This window comes from Phyllobates terribilis, unplaced genomic scaffold (assembly GCF_046119375.1).
Source record: "Phyllobates terribilis strain yellow unplaced genomic scaffold, ASM4611937v1 Scaffold_2__4_contigs__length_985480577, whole genome shotgun sequence".
Classification (NCBI taxonomy): domain Eukaryota; kingdom Metazoa; phylum Chordata; class Amphibia; order Anura; family Dendrobatidae; genus Phyllobates; species Phyllobates terribilis.
Window position 1 is genome coordinate 707,382,794 of NW_027362762.1, and position 21,732 is coordinate 707,404,525.

General features: G+C 45.0%; 1 protein-coding gene across 3 annotated transcripts in view; it reads left to right on the forward strand.

Moving 5' to 3' along the window:
- The window catches only part of SYT6 (synaptotagmin 6), a 717,771-nt gene that overhangs the window by 679,342 nt on the left and 16,697 nt on the right, over window positions 1–21,732 (forward strand). The window lies entirely within an intron of this gene.

Sequence of the window (21,732 nt, forward strand, 5' to 3'; positions counted from 1 at the left end):
GCCCTTCTTACTTTCAACTATGTGCCTTGTAGGTTGAGTTACAAAGTAGAAGACTTCATTTGAAAAACCCTGCAATGATTATAAGGTTGAAGGTTGACATAAGTCCATTCAGTTCAACCTACAGCCTAACATGTTGGTCCAGAGGAAGGCAAAAACCCCATGAAGCAGATGCTTATTGACCCAAAATTAAGGGAAACATTTCTTCCATTCTCCACATAAGGCAATCAGACTAGATCCCTGGATCAACATCCCATCACATAATCTAGTATTCCTAGCCTGTTACATTATATATTTTAAGAAAGACATCCAGGTCTTCCTTGAACAGTTTATTGAATCATCCAATAAAACATGCTGGAGAAGAGAGTTCCATGGTCTCACTGCTCTTACAGTAAAGAATCTGCATTTGTGACGATGATGAAACCTTCTTTCCTCTAGATGTAAAGGATGCTCCCTTGTCACTGTTGCAGAACTAAGTGTAAAAAGATCATTGGACATATCTCTGTACTGTCCCCTCATGTATTTGTACATTGTAATAAGATTACCCCTAAGCCTTTGATTTTCGAAACTGAATAAACCCAAGTTTGATAACCCTTCTTGGTCACTCTTCTCTACACCCACTGTCCTTCTTATGCACCGGAGCCAAAAATTGTATCCCACAGTATTCTAAGTGTGGCCGCACTAGTGACTTATTTAGAGGCAAAACCATGTTCTTGTCATGAGCATCTAGGACTTTTTTAATACATCTCATTATTTTTCCTGGCACAGGTCACAAAAGTTGAGTTTGCTTTCCACGCATACACCAAGTGTTTTCCAGTGACAGTTTTGTAGAGTGTTTTACCAATTAGTACCGTTTTGTACATTTTATTTCCTCGGACAAAGTGCACGATGAACTTGTACAAGATCAATGTGTACACATAACATGACATCCTCAAAAAATGAAGTAAAAAGAAGTCAAAATTTTTATATACCCCAAAATTGTACCAATTGCAAATATAGCTCGTCCTGTTAAAAGCAAGCCTTCATGTAAACCTATGAACAGGTAAACGTGAATTTTTAAATGGAAAGCCTCAAAACAGTGGCAGAATTTTTATTTATTTTTTATTCCCACCTTATAAAATATTTATTGATGTTTCCCAAAACATTGTTCAGTAAATTAAATGACGGCACTAAGAACACAACTTATTCCACAAAAATACAAGCTATTGAGGTATGTCAATGAAAAAAGATAAAAGTTATGCCTGTTAGAATGAAGGGAGGAAAAACAAAATTAAAAGTGTTAAAATTAGAGATGAGCGGTGTTCGACTAGAACTGTTCGCCAATCTCAAATTCGAGCTGTTTTGGGCGGTGTTCGAGTTGTTCGACGAACCCGAACGATTTGCAAAAAATTCGGCTGTTCGAGGTTATGTTCGATAACTGTTCGTGCACCAAAAGCGTGTCCTGCATGTCTGGCGCTATTTAGAGCACCAATCATGCAGGGATTGTCTGCCACTCACTGTAATGCCACAGCCATGGTGGTTGTGGCATTACAGTGATTGCCCAAATCGATGGGAAAAGTGCCAACAGTGAAACATGAAAAGCCGGCAATTCAGCAGCGGCATACACCGGTACCCGACAATTTAGAACCAAAAGAATAGAGCTTCACACATAGATTAGATAGATAGAAACATGTCAGCCACATATATATGAAGTACAGTGACAGTGTTGCTTACTGTACTTGTCATTTAGTGTAAAGGATTTATCAAAAAAAATAATAGTGTTTTCATGCACTGTCTCTTTAAAAAAGCCGGCCGGCAATTCAGCAGCGGTACCCGACAATTTGGAATAGAAAGAATAGAGAATCACACATAGATTAGATAGATAGAAACATGTCAGTCACATATATATGAAGTACAGTGACAGTGTTGCTTACAGTACTTGTCATTTAGTGTAAAGGATTTATTAAAAAAAATAATAGTGTTTTCATGCACTGTCTCTTTAAAAAAGCCGGCCGGCATTTCAGCATCTGTACCCGACAATTTAGAATAGAAGGAATAGAGCATCACACATAGATTAGATAGATAGAAACATGTCAGTCACATATAGTGTTGAGCCACCCCCGTAGTGTTCGAGTTCGGTTCGGTTCGTCGAACACCCGTGTGTTCGCCGAACTGTTCGTCGAACTGTTCGTCGAACACCTTCGAACACCGTTAAAACCAATGGCAGGCAAACAAAAACACATAGAAACACATAGAAAACACCTTCAAAGGTGTCCAAAAGCTGACAAACTGCTCAGAAGACATAACTAACACATGGAAAAGTGACAAGTACATATAGTCATGCGAAAATAAAAGAGGTGGAGGAGTAAAAGGAGGGGGAGACACAGATATAGGCATGTCATGCCCTTCTAAAATCCAAAAAGTGAGAAGCCGACACGGCCAGTCCGCTCCTGCCCGTGCCACCTCCGTGTCGCCGGGTTTGTGCCAGAGCCGCGGTGAACCCTGACGGCCAGCCCCCCTCTCCCAATACTGGTGCCTGTCCGCTGGTGGGTCGAGTGAGCCCCCCTGTGGTGGAGGCAGCTCTAAGCTTTTTAATTTAAATTGTCTCTCTAATATGAATGAATACACTTTAAATCCATTTACAAGGATCTATTGGAGGGCAAGTCTCATGCCAGCAGCCGCGGTAATTCCAGCTCCAGTAGCGTCCACTAAAGCTGCTGCAGTTAAAAAGCTTTTATAAGGATCGAGCTCGGCTGTCCACCGCAAGGCATCCTACTGCCAGTCCCAGCCCCTATGCCTTGGGGTGCCTCCTGATGCTCTTCACTAAGTATCCCATGGTCCCGAAGCATTTCCTTTGAAAAAATTAAGTGTCTAAACTACAGGTGGTGTAGCTTGCTTAACAGACGGGATAATCCGCTGACTAGCAGACACTGCTACTAGGCACAAAGTATTTCCTGGGCTAGATGCAGTTAAAAATTTGTAATTAGATACTCTCGTTGGATGCTGAGAAAGCATTCCATAGAGTCTCCTGGCACGCCATATATGATTCTCTTAAAAAACTTGGGGTAGGGGTCTAGGGGACCCTTTTATAGCCAAAATCACGGCCCTGTATCGCAATACGTCACCTAGGCTGAAGATAAATGGAACTGTAGCACCCTGAGGGCTCGGTTGCTACAGACGTATTGCACCTCACCCAGAGGTGTGATATCTCACTCTCACGTAAGGATGGAGTGTGGATCAGGACCCGACAACTGCATGCATTACACCACATTGCCGTGGGGCAGGGCGACCAATATGCCCCTGAGATGGGCACGACAGTCCCTGTCCCTGGCTGGAGTGGGGGGAGGGAACACTGAGGAAGGGGAACCCTGTAGTGCAGGAGCAGGGAGGAAGCAGTTCCTGGATGCATTGAGAAGGGAGTTTAAAAGGTGGGCACCATCTTAGTTCAGTGCAGAGAAGTCTGAGCAGAAGTGGCAGGGAGCAGGGGCTCTGCATGAGCTCTGCTCCGGAGGCGGGCCTAGTAACAGAGGCCCAGGCTTGGAAGAGGGAGAAGGAAGGAAGAGGAGCAGAGAAGGCTCCATGAACGAGGAATGAAGGGATCCCAGGGGTGCGGACGGGCGAGTCGCCACCGCACGCCCGAATCCACCTGCGTGGAGGGGTCAGGCCAAAGGGGGAGACCGGTCCCCGAACTAGTGGAGGCAGGAAACGACCCTCAGCTAGAAACCGGAGGCTCTGACATTTTATGTGGCGCAGCCCCTCGCTACACCCGCTAGGAAGGCACCACATAGGGTCAGGGAAACTGGCGCCAAGTTTACCAAGAGGAGGCCCGAGGCAGCCGGACAGAAGTGTTGGTAAGAAAGGCCAGACAAAGGACACACAAAGGGGGTCCTGTGAAGTGCTCCAAAGTTATCTGGGAGTTGTCTGAGCCCCTCACCTGGTGAGCACAGTACGACGTGGGCAGCCGTTACCTGCAGACGTGGTCTGGATAATAAGAACTGTGAGTAAAGGCCCTGGACTGCATCACTGACTCCGTGTCGTTACTGCTGCTGCCCTGCACCATCACCCCCATCCTCCGCATAAACTGCCCTGAGGCTATACTCCTCCCGTGGGGAGTTATGCTACGCTCTGCTGCACCCACAACACCAGCCTCAGCAGTCTGCCCTGTAGCGGCGGTTCACTCTGACCGCAATCCACGGGTGGCGTAGTCGGACATTTAAACATCAAAACCACATAAATAGTTCCGCCACTGGTTTGACCGCCCTGAGTCACGGAACCGGGTCGCCGCCACGAAGACTACAACCACCAGCATCCACCAAAAAGGGTCCGGCTCCGGGTGTCCCAAGGCCCAGGGGGTGCGTCAGAACATTTTCATCACCTTTCACAATCACCAATGGGACAAGGCAGGGATGTCCTCTGTCCCCTCTCTTATACATCCTAGTGACAGAGCACCTGCTCTCATCAATTCGCCATAACCCCAATATTAGGTGGATTGAGGTGGGAGGCACCGAGTACAAGTGCTCTCTATTTGCTGATGATGTCCTAGTATATATCACTCAATCACATATATCCATCCCTGCTGTTATGGCTGAAATAGATCACTTTGTTACATGGTAAAATTTTAAAATCAATGCAGCGAAGTCTGAGGCCCTCAATGTCTCCCTCCCCAAATCCATATAGGATTCCATCCAGTCCAACTTTCCCTTTGCCTGGCCCTCACAGGGTATCAAATACTTAGGAATTCCTATTCATAGAGACCTCTCCCATCTATGTTATCTTAATTTTGGGCCCTTTATTGAACAATTCCATACAGACCACGGTTGGCAAGTTAGAACTGTAAGATTCACTACGTGAACCACTGGTGTTTTGTGGAAAAGCACATGTACACTGCGTTCCAAATTATTATGCAAAAAGTGTTTAGGAGTGATAAGGGAAGAATTTGTTTGTTTGTCAGTTAAACTCATTGATGGTGATGTGTGTCAGGGCTCTTTATATCACTGTAAGCAATTGCAGACACCTGTGCTAATTAGTTTGACAGGTGTGTCCAATGAAAGGCAAGACTACTTAAGAAGGCTCTCTCACATTATTAAGCAGCCTACATTTTCTGCCAAAATGGGAAAGAAAAAGGATGTGTCGGCTGCTGAGAAGCAACAAATTGTGGAGTGTTTAGGTCAAGGCATGACTACAATCAAAATTGTGCGATGATCAGGATGAAGTGTCTTGGCAATCAAGAAGTATGTAGCTGATTCACAGTACACACGTGTGCGTGCTGATAAGGGCAAATTGAGGACTCTTTCCTACAGGCAATTACGTCAGGTTGAAAGAGCAGCGGCAAAAAAGCCTTGTCATAGCAGCAGACAAGTTTTTGAAGCTGCTTATGCCTCCAACGTCCCCCGAACAACAAGATGCAGGGTCCTTCAGAGGTTTGCAGCTGTGCATACGCCATCCTGTCGACCTCCTCTATCCACTTCACACAAGCAGAAACGGCTCCAGTGGGCCAAACATTACATGAAGACTGATTTCAAAACTGTTTTGTTCACGGATGAGTGCTGTGCAGCGCTCGATGGTCCAGATGGATGGAGTGGAGGATGGCTGGTTGATGGACACCCCACGCAAACACGGCTACAGCGACAACAAGGAGGAGGTGGAGTAATGTTTTGGGCTGGAATCATGGGGAGAGAGATTGTCGGCCCCTTTAGGATCCCTGAAGGCGCTAAAGATGAACTCCATAATGTATGTGGATTTTCTCAAACAGCACTTCCTGCCATGGTTCAAGAAGAAGAACCGTGTATTTCACAGCAAGATCATTTTTCTGCATGATAATGCACCATCTCATGCTGCACATAAAACATCTGCATCTCTGGCTGATATGGGCATAAAAGGGGACAAACTTATGGTGTGACCCCCATGCTCCCCTGACCTCTACCCCATTCAGAAACTTTGGAGCATCATTAAAAGGAGTGTCTATGATGGCGGGAGGCAGTTCACATCTAAGCAACAGCTCTGGGAAGGTATTCTGTCCTCATGCAAAACAATTGAAGCAGAAACCATCCAAAACCTGACAAATTCAATGGACGAGAGAGTTCAGAAGCTCCTTTCGAACAAGGGGTCCTATGTGAAAATGTAACATCACCTAGAATAAAGTTTTGAGTTGAAAACTGTTTGATTTCAGTTTCTAACAACCTGCTAATGCTTATAATTTCAAAAATGACCATTTTTTTGGTCTTTATTAAAATGAAAAGGTTGATCGAAAAGTTTGGGGGATCTAAGAGTGTGGCAACCCAGTAGTCATGATTACTTTGAATTCTGACAATATGAGGGTCATGCTGCAGGTAGTGCAGCAAGAAGGCACTTATGTGTCTTGCGCATCTCGGAGCCCCAAAATTATTTTCCGGGCTAGATGCAGCTAAAAATTATTTTTAATTTTAAATCTGGTGGAGCTTATTATAGATGGCCTAATAGGATAAGTGCTGCACACTGCTACAAAGCCCAAATTATTTTCCAGTCAAGATACAGATAAACATGATTAGTAATTTGAAAGCTTAAAACGGTTGGTAGGGTGATTTTAACCAATCATCAAGCTTTTACTCTCCCCAGGATGACACAGGGGTAGAAAAGTCATTTCGGATCCATGATTTGTTCATCTTTATGAACGTGAGTCTGTCTACATTATCAGTGGAGAGCCGCGTGCGCTTATCTGTCAGCACACCACCAGCAGCGCTGAACACACGTTCAGACAGAACGCTGGCTGCGGGGCATGACAAGATCTCCAAGGCGTAAGTGGCTAGCTCCGGCCATTTTTCCAGATTGGAAGCCCAAAAAGGGCAAGGGTCCAGTGACACAGTCGTGGCTTCAATGTTTACTTGGAGATACTCCTGTACCATGGTCTCTAGGCGTTGACTATGTGTCAGACTTCTTGTCTCCTGTGGCCTTGCAAAGGATGGGCTAAAAAAGTGGTGAAATGATTCCGCAAAATTGATGTTACCAGCAGATACTGTGGTTCTGTTACGGTTTGAGTGCTGAACACTTGACGGTCCCACGGTTGGCAAGTTGGAACTGTGAGATTCACTACGTGCACCACTGGTGTTTTGTGGAAAAGCACATGTAAGATTCTGCAACAGTCTCTGCTGATACTCCTGCATGCGTGCATCCCTTTCTATGGCAGGAATAATTTCAGCAAATTTACTTTTGTACCGGGGATCTAACAGTGTGGCAACCCAGTAGTCAGGATTATTTCTAATTCTCACAATTCGAGGGTCATGTTGCAGGTAGTGCAGCAAGAAGGCACTCATGTGTGTTGCGCATCCAGTAGCACCAAGTCCCTGTTGTGTTGGTGGCGAGGTAATAATCATGCTTCCTTCCTCTGTCCTCTCCCCCCAACCTCGCACACCAGAAATGTGATCAAGGTCTCCCTCATCTGATGAGTCTTCCATCAGTTCGTCCTCCACTTCTTCCTGGGCTCCTGCACCTTCCTCACTAGTTTGGCTGCTACCATGCGCCCTGGTAAAACCATCTCCCCCACCCTCACATGCCTGCCGCCTTGGTGCTGCCGACCGTCTGGACCTTGCAGATGTTAGCCCTTCCGCATACAACTCCTCCTCCTCTACTTCCTCCACCTCCTCTTGTGCCACCACCTGACTCCGAATTCTGTTTAACATGTGCTCCAGCATGTAAATCACCGGAATAGTCATGCTGATAATGGCATCATCAGCACTAAACATCTTCGTCGCCATTTCAAAACTGTGCAGAAGGGTGCATTGGTCCCTGATCTGAGACCACTCCTCCAGCGTGATTTGCCCCACCTCTGGATCTCGTTGGCCCAGGCTATACGTCAGAACGTATTGCACCAGGGCTTGTCGGTGCTGCCACAGTCGCTGAAACATGTGCAGAGTTGAATTCCACCGGGTAGGCACATCGCATTTTAGCCGGTGAAGTGGCAGGCCCAACGACTTCTGTAGAGATGTAAGTCGCTGAGCTGCGGGATGCGAACGGCGGAAGTGAGCACACAGCGACCGTGCCCTCTGCAGAAGGCCATCTAGTCTGGGATAGTGGGCTAAAAATTGCTGGACAACCAGGTTCAACACGTGAGCCATACAAGGCACGTGTGTGACATTGCCCCGGTGAAGGGCCGCACCCAGGTTTGCAGCATTGTCGCACATGGCCTTCCCTGGTTTCAGGTCCAGTGGAGACAGCCATTCATGAAATTGGTTCTCCAGAGCTGACCACAACTCCTCAGCTGTGTGACTCACATTTCCCAGACATTTCAAAGTAAAAACCGCCTGATGACGTTGAGCCCTTCTGCCAGCATAGTAAGGAGGTGTGCAGGATCCCTTCTGCGCAGTTAGAAAGCTTGTGGCGTGACCAGACAGGCTTTGGGTGCAGGTGGAAGACCGAGAGGAGGTTGAGGAGGCAGAAGCAGTGGAGGAACTTTGACATAAAGAGGATTGACGCACAACTCGTGGGGACGGCAAGACTTGGACAGCAGCCCCTTGTCCTGCTGTCACCATAGTTACCCAGTGCCCAGTCAGCGACATGTAACGCCCCTGTCCATGCCTACTCGTCCAAGTGTCTGTGGTGAAATGCACCCTGTCACACACAGAGTTTCTCAAAGAAGCAGTGATGTTGTGTGCGACATGCTGGTGGAGCGCAGGCACACCTTTCTTTGAGAAGTAGTGCCGACTGGGCATCTGGTACTGGGGCACTGCGACGGACATAAGGTCTCGAAAATCCTCTGTGTCCACCAGGCGGAAAGGCAGCATTTCTGTAGCCAAGAGCTTGCAGATGGTGAAATTCAACCTCTTAGCTCTCTCATGGCTAGGAGGAAATTGTCTTTTACTTGTCCACATCTGAGGGACCGAGGGCTGGCTATTGTGCTTAGACGGGGTTGATAAGGGTGTCCCCGGCAAACTGCCGGTCTGTGAGGAAGATGCAGGCGGACATGTTAGGTTGCCTTGATCCAAAGGTGGTGCTATCGATGCCGGACAGCGCTCAACACCAGCTGGTGTTACCATCTCCAAAGAAAATGATGACCTGCCAATCACGCTGGCTGTTGCGGGTAAAGAGGTGGCAGGTCTGCGCCCCAAAACAGGTGTGACTGCTGTCCCCCCAGTCACAGAGGATGAAGAGGCCGCGGATGCACAAGATATGGCAGACGGTGGTTGGCCCGGCCGGCTAGGCCGCATTGTAGCACACTGAGCTTCCCACTGCAACTTATGCTTCATGTCCATGTGCCGGTTCATGCATGAAGTACTCAAACTATGTATTTTTTGGCCTCTACTTAGCTTTTGCTGACAAATGTTACAGATAACACGAGTTGGGTCATCTTTATCGATCTGAAAAAATGCCCAGGCTATGCAAGGCTTAGCACCCATGCGACCTGAAGAGCCACCACGACTTGTGGTGAGAGGCAGAGTTGTGTTTGAGGATGCAGTTGTTGACGTGCTTCCAGTACTACGTCTCTGTCCAGGAAGGCGCAACCTGACCTCGTCGTCACTAGCATCTTCCTCCACCTCCTCTGCTGACCTCATCTCTTGGCTGACTGTGGGTTGACAGTAAGTGGGATCTCCAACCTCATCATCATCACCCTGTGTGTTATCACACCCGTCGTCCTCAGAGCCAACCTGTTCCTGCCCTGACAAAATACTAAAGTTGTCGCTCCAATCAGGTATTTGAGTCTTATCATCGTCTTCCTCATTGTCTCCACCAACAGGAGTTACAGTTTGGGAATGAGGGTCTACATTATGGTCAGAACCTTCTGCGTCTGGTCCTGGATCCGACTCATAAAGATTCTGGGCATCAGTGCAGATCATTTCCTCGTCTGGATTCACAGAAGCGCTGGAGTCGACCTCTGATTCCCAGGCTATAGTATGAGTAAACAGCTCTGCAGACTCAACCATCTGTTCTACCTCATACTCAGACGGGCAGCTGGAGATTTGGGAGCTGTGAGGAAGCAAGTGCGATTTGGGTGACACCTTTGAGGACTGGAGTATTTGTGATGTTGAAGTTGATGTGGAGGAGAGCCCACTTAAAGGAGCACTTGATATCCGTTGAAGCACCTGCTGTTTTTGTGCCTCATCTGGAATTTGTAGCGATTGGCGTGGCCGTAAGAAAGGGATCTTATCACATTGTCCGCTAAAAGAAGTAGACATTTTAGTTTGGCTGGAAGATGGTCTTTCTTCTGCAGATGTTACTGTTGCTTTAACACCTACCCCACGGACACAACCTTTTTTCCCCTTCCCAACACGCCTATTCCTCTTTCCACCAGCAGCAGGCCTTTTTCCACTCATTTTGGTGGTTAACTAATTCACAACTCTGGAGTTGTTTGCACAAAAAAACAATGGATGGTAACCGAGCAGAGCTGAGTGGCCAAACTGTGGTATTAGGCCAAAACTATTGGCTGGGTTAGATGCAGAAAAAAATTATATTCAATTTGCAACCTGATGGAGGTCAGTATAGATGGACTAATACAACAAGTCCCACACACAGCTAGAAGCCCAATATTTTTTCAGAGGTAGATGCAGAAAAAAATATATTCAGTTTGCAACCTGATGGAGGTCAGTATAGATGGACTAATACAACAAGTCCCACACACAGCTAGAAGCCCAATATTTTTTCAGAGGTAGATGCAGAAAAAAATATATTCAGTTTGCAACCTGATGGAGGTCTGTATAGATGGATTAATAGAACAAGTCCCACACACAGCTAGAAGCCCAATATTTTTTCAGAGGTAGATGCAGAAAAAAATATATTCAGTTTGCAACCTGATGGAGGTCAGTATAGATGGACTAACACAACAAGTCCCACACACAGCTAGAAGCCCAATATTTTTTCAGAGGTAGATGCAGAAAAAAATATATTCAGTTTGCAACCTGATGGAGGTCAGTATAGGTGGACTAATAGAACAAGTCCCACACATTGCTAGAAGGCCAAATATTTTTTCAGAGCTAGATGCAGAAAAAAATTAGATTCAGTTTGCAACCTGATGGAGGTCAGTATAGATGGACTAATAGAATGATGCTATGCCCAAAAGATTTTACTTCACTAGGTGCAGTAAAAAAATTGGTATTCTATACACAGGTGGTATATCTTGCAACACAGATAGGCTACTCCACTGACTAACACACTCTGCAATAGGCCAAAAAGGATTAGCTTTGCTAGATTCAGCCAAATGCTGTGAAAAAAACTTGCACAGCACTGGCACAGACCTGCCTGGCAAAAACTGATAGGAACTGATGTAACCTAGTCCTGAAAAGGACTCCAATTACAATTAGTCTTTACTCCCACAACCTATCTATTTAAGAGCACAGACCTGCCTGATAAAAGTCGTAGGAAATGCTGTAACCTAGTCCTTAAAAGGACTGCAATCACAACTATTCCCTACTCCCAAGCTATCTGTATATTTGTGCGAAAATTGGCTTGAAATTAACAAGGTATAGCGCACACAGCAACAGCGGTGCCGTCTAACACGCAGCTGCAGCAGTGAGAAAATGGTGGCGACGGGGAAAATGGCTTGATCTTATAGGGCAAGGACATGTGACATACACTGCCAATGACACATGCCCTTGCTTGTGTGAAAAAAAGCACTTCGCTCCGTGTGTGCGCTGCTGATAGGCTGACAGATTGCACCTCCCCACTGTAAATGCGGGAAAGAGAAAAAAAAATGGAGATCTTCATTGTTCCTGCAGAGATCCATCCCCTGCCCCTCCCCCCACCCCGCTGTACACTCAAACTGCGTATTAACATTAATTTTCATCATTACTGAGAAAAAATCCAGTTATGATTTTGGTGCACGAACAGTTATCGAACATAACCTCGAACAGCCAAATTTTTCTCAAATTGTTCGTGTTCGCCGAACGGCTCGAACACCGCCCAAAACAGCTCGAATTTGAGATTGGCGAACAGTTCGAGTAGAACAACGCTCATCTCTAGTCACATATATATGAAGTACAGTGACAGTGTTGATTACTGTACTTGTCATTTAGTGTTAAAATAAAGGATTTATTTAAAAAAAAATTGGCGTGGGGTTCCCCGTAATTTTAGGCTCTAGCGGAGGTTAAGCAGACAGCTGGGGCAGATGTTTGAAGCCTGGGAAGGGGGTAATACCCACGGAGCTTCCCAGGCTACTAATATCAGCCCCCAGCTGAATACCTAGCCTTTACTAGCTATTAAAATGGGGGACCCCCCCAAAAAAAATGACGTGGGGTCCCCCCTATTTTAATAGCTAGCAAAGGCTAGGCAGACAGCTGGGGGCTGATATTAATAGCCCAGGAAGGGTGCCATGAATATTGGCCCCCTCCCAGGCTAGAAACACCAGCCGTCAGCCGCCCCAGAAATGGCGCATCCATAGGATGCGCCAATTCTGGCACTTAGCCTCGCTCTTCCCACTGCCCTGTAGCGGTGGCAGTGGGGTAATAGGGCTGGGGTTGATGTCAGCTTATAATGCCAGCTGACATCAAGCCCAGGTTAGTAATGGAGAGGCGTCTATAAGACACCCCCATTACTAACCCCATAGTCAAAGTTAAAAGAAAACACAAACACCCAGAATAAAGTCCTTTAATTGAAATAAAGACACAATCCTTTATTGTTCTAAATTAAACCATACTTACCACCACGCCCATTCCAGCTGAAGCCAACGATCTCCTGCAATAAAAGTAAAATAATAAAGCAACATCATCCTTACCTTTCCATGGTTCCCACGACAGCTTCAGCTCTGCTACATCGAGATGACAGGCTGGACCGCAGCAGAACGCTGCCATCCAGCCTGTCATCCCTCAGACACTGAGATGCCCAGGGATGCTTGTGCTCCTCATTGTCTCGCTGTGACGGCATCCAGATGAACCGACAATGAACTCGGCTCACCTCATGCACGTCACTGACAGCGTGGGAGAATTCTCACGCTGAAGCGCTGAGTGCAGGAGAATTTTCCCACGCTGTCAGTGACGTGCATGAGGTGAGCTCATTCATGTCCATTGAACTCAGCTGACCTCATGTACGTCACTGACAGCGTGGGAGAATTCTCACGCTGAAGCGCTGAGTGCAGGAGAATTCTCCCACGCTGTCAGTGACGTGCATGAGGTGAGCCGAGTTCATTGGACATGAACTCGGCTCATCTTTATGCCGTCACAGAGAGACACTGAGGAGCGCAAGCATGCTTGCGCTTCTCAGTGTCTGCGGGATGACAGGCTGGATGGCAGCGTTCTCCTGCGGTCCAGCCTGTCATCTCGATGTAGCAGAGCTGAAGCTGTCGTGGGATCCATGGAAAGGTAAGGATGATGTTGCTTTATTATTTTTCTTTTATTGCAGGAGATCGTTGGCTTCAGCTGGAATGGGCGTGATGGTAAGTATGGTTTAATTTAGAACAATAAAGAATTGTGTGTTTATTTCAATTAAAGGACTTTTTTCTGGGTGTTGTGTTTTTTTTAAATACTTTACTAGAAATTCATAGTGGTCATGTCTAATATTGGCGTGACCCCATGAATTTCGGGCTTAGGGCCAGCTGATAATGCCAAGCTGGCCCTAACCCCTTTATTACCCAGTGAGCCACCGCACCAGGGCCCTGGATGAGTTGGGTACAGCGCCAGAAGATGGCGCTTCTATGAACGCGCCATTTTCCGGGCTGGCTGCAGACTGCAATTTGCAGCTGGGGTGACCCAGAAAGCTTGGGCCTCCCTGCGCTGCAGATTCCAGCCCCCAGCTGCCTAGTTGTACCTGGCTGGACACAAAAATAGGGCGAAGCCCCACGTATTTTTTTTTTAATTATTTCATGAAATTCATGAAATAATTAAGGAAAAAAGGGCTTCCCTATATTGTTGTGTCCAGCCAGGTACAAATAGGCAGCTGGTGGTTGGGGGCAGCCCGTTCCTGCCTGCTGTACCTGGCTGGACACAAATATAGTGCGAAGCCCCACGTCAATTTTTTTTTAAATTATTTCATGAAACTAGATGGTGGCCCGATTCTAACGCATCGGGTATTCTAGAATATGTATGCGGCAGACCCGGCACAATCAGCAGAGCGGTGTTTAAATTTGGCGCCAAAATCGCTGACTGGTCGCGGCCAGCAACCGCGACCAATCAGCAAAGCGGTGTTGAAATTTGGCGACTATATCACTGATTGGTCACGGCCGGCGGTCGCGACTAATCAGCAGAGCGGGGATTAAATTTTGCGCCAATAATGCTGATAGGTTGTGGTCGCGACCAATTAGCAAAGCGGTGTTTAAATTTGGCGCCAATAATGGTGATTGGTCACGACCTCGACCATTCAGCAGAGCCGTGTTTAAATTTGGCGGCAACAATGTTGATTAGTCGCGGCCGGCGGTCGCGACCAATCAGCAGAGCGGGGTTTAAATTTGGCGCCAATAATGCTGATTGGTCGCAATCGCCGGCCGCGACCAATCAGCAGAGCGGTGTTTAAATTTGGCGTCAAAATCGCTGATTGGTCGCGGAAGGCAACTGTGAATAAATCAGCCGAGCAGGGTTTAAATTTGGCGCTAATACTACTGATTGGTCGCGGACGGCGACCGCGATCAATCAGCAGAGCGGGGTTTAAATTTGGCGCCAATCTCGCTGATTGGTCGCGGCTGGAGTCCGCGACCAATCAGCAGAGCGTTGTTTAAATTTGGCGCCAATCTCACTGATTGGACGCGTCTGGCGTCCGCGACCAATCAGCAGAGCGTTGTTTAAATTTGGCGCCAAGCTCGCTGATTGGTCGCGGCCGCTATTTAAATGTGGCGCCCAAATCGGTGATTGGTCGCGGGCAGTTTCCGCGACCAATCAGCAGAACGGTGTTTAACTTTAGCGCCAAGATCACTGATTGGTCGCGTGCAGAGAGCGCGACCAATCAGCTAATTGTATTGGTGAGGACCGGGGAGCGCCGCTGCCTGGTCGGATACTTCCGTTGCGAGAAGCCGGGAGATGAGCGACTGCTCGCAGCAGAAGTATCCCGACCCGCAGCGCCGCTCCCCGGTCCTCCCTTGACACCCTAGCCGCTGATGTCCCCACAGTATCTGCATGGTGTTACAAAGATCCGGACATTTGTGTTAAAAATCGTTGATTGGTCGCTGGCGCTGCCCGCGACCAATCACCGATTTGGGCGCCAAATTTAAATATCGGCCGCAACCAATCACCAATCTTGGCTCCACATTTAAACACCGCTGTGCTGATTGGTCGCCGACGCTGGGCGCGACCAATCACCGATTTTGGGGCCACATTTAAATAGCGTCCGCGACCAATCAGTACAGCGGTGTTTAAATGTGGAGCCCAGATGGGTGATTGGTCGCGGAGGATATTTAAATTTGGCGCCCAAATCGGTGATTGGTCGCGGCTGATATTTAAATTTGGCGCCCAAATCGGTGATTGGTCGCGGGCAGCGCCAGCGACCAATCAGCGATTTTTAACACAAATGTCCGGACCTTTGTAACACCATGCGGATACTGTGGGGACATCAGCGGCTAGGGTGTGAAGGGAGGACCGGGGAGCGGCGCTGCGGGTCGGGATACTTCTGCTGCGAGCAGACGCTCATGTCCCGGGTTCTCGCAGCGGAAGTATCCGCACAGGCAGCGCCGCTGACATCCATGCGGCTAGGGTGTCAAGGGAGGATCGGGGAGCGGCGCTGACATCCAATTGGTCGCGGCCGCTATTTAAATGTGCCGCACAAATCGGTGATTGGTCGCCGTCTTGACCGCGACCAATCACTGATCTTGCCGCCAAAGTTAAACACTACTGTGCTGATTGGTCGCGGACGCTGCCCGCGACCAATCACAGATTTGTGCGGCAAATTTAAATATCGGCCGCGACCAATCACCGATCTTGGATCCACATTTAAACAACGCTGTGCTGATTGGTCGCGGCCGATATTTAAATGTGGCGCACAAATCGGTGATTGGTCGCGGACGCTCCCCGCGACCAATCACCGATTTGTGCGCCAAATTTAAATATCAGCCTCATGCACGTCACTGACAGCGTGGGAAAATTCTCCTGCACTCAGCGCTTCAGCGTGAGAATTCTCCCACGCTGTCAGTGACGTGCATGAGGTGAGCCGAGTTCATTGTCGGCTCATCTGGATGCCGTCACAGCGAGACACTGAGGAGCGCAAGCATGCCTGCGCTTCTCAGTGTCTGCGGCATGGCAAGCTGGATCGCAGCATTCTGCTGCGGTCCAGCCTGTCATCTCGATGTAGCAGAGCTGGAGCTGTCCTGGGAACCATGGAAAGGTAAGGATGATGTTGCTTTATTATTTTATTTTTATTGCAGGAGATCGTTGGCTTCAGCTGGAATGGGCGTGGTGGTAAGTATGGTTTAATTTAGAACAATAAAGGATTGTGTCTTTATTTCAATTAAAGGACTTTATTCTGGGTGTTTGTGTTTTTTTGTAACTTTGACTATGGGGTTAGTAATGGGGGTGTCTTATAGACGCCTCTCCATTACTAACCTGGGCTTGATGTCAGCTGGCATTATAAGCTGACATCAACCCCAGCCCTATTACCCCACTGCCACCGCTACAGGGCAGTGGGAAGAGCGAGGCTAAGTGCCAGAATTGGCGCATCCTATGGATGCGCCATTTCTGGGGCGGCTGACGGCTGGTGTTTCTAGCCTGGGAGGGGGCCAATATTCATGGCTCCCTTCCTGAGCTATTAATATCAGCCCCCAGCTGTCTGCCTAGCCTTTGCTAGCTATTAAAATAGGGGGGACCCCACGTCATTTTTTTGGGGGGGTCCCCCATTTTAATAGCCAGTAAAGGCTAGGTATTCCGCTGGGGGCTGATATTAGTAGCCTGGGAAGCTCCGTGGGTATTACCCCCTTCCCAGGCTTCAAACATCTGCCCCAGCTGTCTGCTTAACCTCCGCTAGAGACTAAAATTAAGGGGAACCCCACGCCAATTTTTTTTTTAATAAATTATTTATTTTAACACTAAATGACAAGTACAGTAACCAACACTGTCACTGTACTTCTTATATATGTGACTGACATGTTTCTATCTATCTAATCTATGTGTGATGCTCTATCTTTCTGTTATAAATTGTCGGGTACAGATGCTGAATTGCCGGCCGGCTTTTTTAAAGAGACGGTGCATGAAAACACTAATATTTTTTTTAATAAATCCTTTACACTAAATGACAAGTACAGTAAGCAACACTGTCACTGTACTTCATATATATGTGACTGACATGTTTCTATCTATCTAATCTATGTGTGATTCTTTATTCTTTCTATTCTAAATTGTCGGGTACTGAATTGCCGGCCGGCTTTTTTAAAGAGATGGTGCATGAAAACACTATTATTTTTTTTAATAAATCCTTTACACTAAATGACAAGTACAGTAACCAACACTATCACTGTACTTATTATATATGTGATTGGCATGTTTATATCTATCTATGTGTGAAGCTCTATTCTTTCTGTTATAAATTGTCGGGTACCGCTGCTGAATTGCCGGCCGGCTTTTTTAAAGAGACGGTGCATGAAAACACTATTATTTCTTTTAATAAATCCTTTACACTAAATGACAAGTACAGTAACCAACACTATCACTGTACTTATTATATATGTGATTGGCATGTTTATATCTATCTATGTGTGAAGCTCTATTCTTTCTGTTATAAATTGTCGGGTACCACTGCTGAATTGCCGGTCGGCTTTTTTAAAGAGACGGTGCACGAAAACAGTATTATTTTATTTAATAAATCCTTTACACTAAATGACAAGTACAGTAAGCAACACTGTCACTGTACTTCATATATATGTGACTGACATGTTTCTATCTATCTAATCTATGTGTGATGCTCTATTACTTCTTGTCTAAATTGTCGGGTACCGGTGTATGCCGCTGCTGAATTGCCGGCCGGCTTTTTTAAAGAGAGCGTCTTCTGAGCAGTTTGTCAGCTTTTGGACACCTTTGAAGGTGTTTTCTATGTGTTTCTATGTGTTTTTGTTTGCCTGCCATTGGTTTTAACGGTGTTCGACGGTGTTCTAAGGTGTTCGACGAACAGTTCAACGAACAGTTCCTCGAACATCCCGGTGTTCGACGAACCGAACCGAACCCGAACACTACGGGGGTGGCTCAACACTAGTTAAAATGTATGGTGTCCCAAAGGGTTTAAGAGAGGATGTGTACGTGTTCTGTATAGATAATTGATTTGCTTCTAGTAAACCAAAGGAAAACAAGTCTAACAATGGCTACTTTAAAGGGAACCCTGTCACTTTTCCAAATGCTATAAACCTGCCGATATGGGGTTAATCTGCAGGTTTAAAGTGTTCTAAAGCCGTGAGACTGCCACACTAAAAGCCCGGCTACAAGGAGGAAATGAACTTAATTTCTTCAGCTTTCAGTCATAGAGGCCCGGCCACCATGGCTTCTATTACCAGTCAGTACCAAGTGAGCATTGGCCGGCACTAACTCACAGCTGGCTCTACATTATGCAGTGGTGTATTAATTATTCATCACTGCAAAATTGCTAAGTGGGCTCTCAGCCAATATACTGCAGCATGGTTACTGTTCACTGTGTACTGAGAGGTGACTTATGCCAGGCCGGCTGCTCCTCTATGACTGAAAGCCGGAGGCTACCAGGAGGAATAAAGTTTATTTCCTTCTTGTAGCCAGTAGCTTTGAAACTCTATTAACCTGCAGACTAGCATCATATCTGCAGGTTAATAACATTTAGCTACAAGACAGATTCCCTTTAAATGTACAACTGTTAATAGGGAGATCAAAATTTTACATATTAGAGCAAAAATCTCTCCAGAATGGGAAAATATAATGTTTGATTTTATGTATTTAGGAAAACATTTTTAAATATTTTTTCATGTATTGTTTATATCGTTATACTGTATAGTGATATTAAAATACTAACAGGAAGTCTTAGTATGTTCTATACACCTTTTGGAAAATGCATCTTTGGCATACAGTATGAACAGTCCTGCTCATTGTAATTTTCACCCATGAAGTTTAAGTACACAATGTGGAATATCTCCTGAAAAAATGAATCAAGTGAAACAGTTTTTTTCTATAGAGCACTCATGTTAAATACAAAAGAGCAAATGATAAACAATAATTTAAAACATAAAATAATGGGAGGGAAAAATAGAAAAACCTAAAGCTTTCTATGACACTGGTATTGTCGCCCTTTACATTCATTTAGTATGGAAAAACATTTTGACTCGCCTGTGGTAAATAACAAAAGAAATTCACCTGTGATTAATTTCCGGAGCCCATGTGACATGAATTAGCCAATGAATGATGACTTCAGTTTTTTAAAAAGCTATATGGTAGGCCCTGTTCTTTTGTCACAATTGTAAAGACAAAGTAGCTGTCTGAGGATATCAACAATGCTATTATTAGCAAACACAAGATTGCCAAAGGGTATAAGGTCATCTACAAAGACCTTGGTATCTCAGTTTCAACAGTGCACAATGTTATTAAAAGTTGGCCAAGCATGGAATCAACAAGAACCTCCCTGGACGTGGGGGAAAGAGGAAAATTGACAAGAGATGTCTTCGAAGGTTGGTGCAAATGGTGGAAAAAACACCACATCAAACATCCAAAGACCTAAAGTCCAACCTTGAACAGTCTGGGGTCATGGTTTCAGCATGTACTATACGTTGCACACTAAACCAAGCAGAGCTTTATGGATGAAAGCCAGGGAAGAAACCATTGCTGAAGGAAAGACATAAAAAGGAATGACTGGTCTTTGCCAAATAGACAAACCACAATCCTTCTGGGAAAATGTTCTGTGGACAGATGAAACAAGAATAGAGCTTTTTGGCAATGCAAAGCAAGAGTTTGTTTGCAGACAGCGCAATGAAGCTTACAAGGAAAAGGACACCTTACCAACAGTTAAGCATGGTGGAGGATCCATAATTCTGTGGGGTTGCTTTGCTGTGTCTAGTACTGAAAGCCTTGACTGTATCACAGAAATAATGAAATCAGAGAATTATCAAGACATTTCAGTGCAAAATGGCCTACCCAGTATAAGAAAACATGGTTTGAGTCGAAGATCATGGGTCCTCCATCAAGACAATGACCCAAAGCACACATCCAAAAGTACACAGGAATATTTGAAAAAGAAAATATGGACTGTTTTAAAATGGCCAGCAATGAGTCCACACCTCAATCCCATTGAAAGTCTTTGGGGTGAGCTGAAATCAGCCATTGGGAAAAAGAACCCTGCAAACAAGATCTTGAACAAACTGCAAAGGAAGAGAGGGAGAAAATTCCAGCTGAGAAGTGCAAGAAACTTATAGATGGCTACAAGAAAAGTTTGGAGGCTGTCAGCAATGCTAATGGGTTTGCAACAAAGTATTTATTAGGGGTCGCTTTATTGATGCACATGCTGTTTATTCTATTTATTCTTTGAAATTGCAACATGGAAGTTGAAAAACAATGTTTTATTGTGGTATTACTTTGGACCACTAATTAAAAAATCCTGAGAATATAACTTTGGCACATTTCCATTTATTTCTGAAGATATTGTACAGTGAGTCTATGAAGAAAAAAAAAGGGTTGTCAATAATGTTGAGCAGCACTGTATCTGTGTCTCCTCCTCATTCCTGTTTCATACTGACATGGCTGTGAAATGCAATAGAGCATAGTTTTAATCCCTTAATGTAAAAGATTGTATAAGTACTCAATCACTATTGCAACTGTGGCAATTATGCCTTAGGGGAGGAAGCCATCCCTGATCTTATGATTTATTAGATTTATTAGGCTACAGTTACTGCAATCAATTATAAATTTGCTATAAGAAAACAAATTAAAAATAAAAAAAAGTACGGCATGTTGATGCCAATGTTTCTCTGACTTTAACCAGATACCTACAGCTATTTATTGATTTTCAATCTCTTAACATTTCCTGATAAATTAATTTCTTTATTTTTCATGTCATATATGAACTTTTGAGTGTTTTGGATAAATGTCTTAGTGTAATTGTGTATTGACTTTTCCTTGTAATCTAAACAGATTGAAAAGTATTTAACCCTGGCGATTTTAAATACCAAATGATTATTTCTTTAGTGGTGAAAAAAATTATGAATTCTGTAAAAAAAAATGTCTGTGTTGCAATTTTCTGAGACTAGTAACTTATTTATTTTGGTTGTTGGAGCTGTGTGAGGGATTGTTTCTTAAGCCCTGAACTAATCTTTTTATTAATACCTTTTGGCGTAATTATGACATTTTCATTGCTCTTTATTGGATTTTTTGGGGAAAGTTCAGCAACCAAAAAATAGTAATCCTAGCGTTCTAATTTTATTTTCAGATTTTTTTATTTTTGGTGTTTAACATGGTTTAATTATTTTATAATTTGATAGATTGGATTTTTTGGACATGACTATACCAAATATGTTTATTTAAAAAAATTAAAAAAAAAAAAATATTTCTTTATTTTGATGGAGGAAAAGGGGAGTGATTTAAACCTTTACATTTTTTTTTAATGTTTCAATTTAACTTTTTTTAGTCCTCTAAAAGGACTTGAATCAGTGATCATTCAGTTGCTTATAGTAATGTATATACTGCAATACCACAGTATCTAGCTTTCAATAGACGCCATGCTGCCATTATAACATATTAATATGTAATGTAATAAAGCTGTCATCTGCCTTGTATGAAGCAGGCTCAGCACATGAGCCAGCGTCATACTTTCCTTAGCAACCTATCATGAAAATGTATGTCATAGGTCAATAAGGAATTAAATTACTATTGTCAAATATAACATTTAACAACAAATGAGGATCTTATGTAGCATACTGAGAGAAAATGTCCCGATGAAATAAAC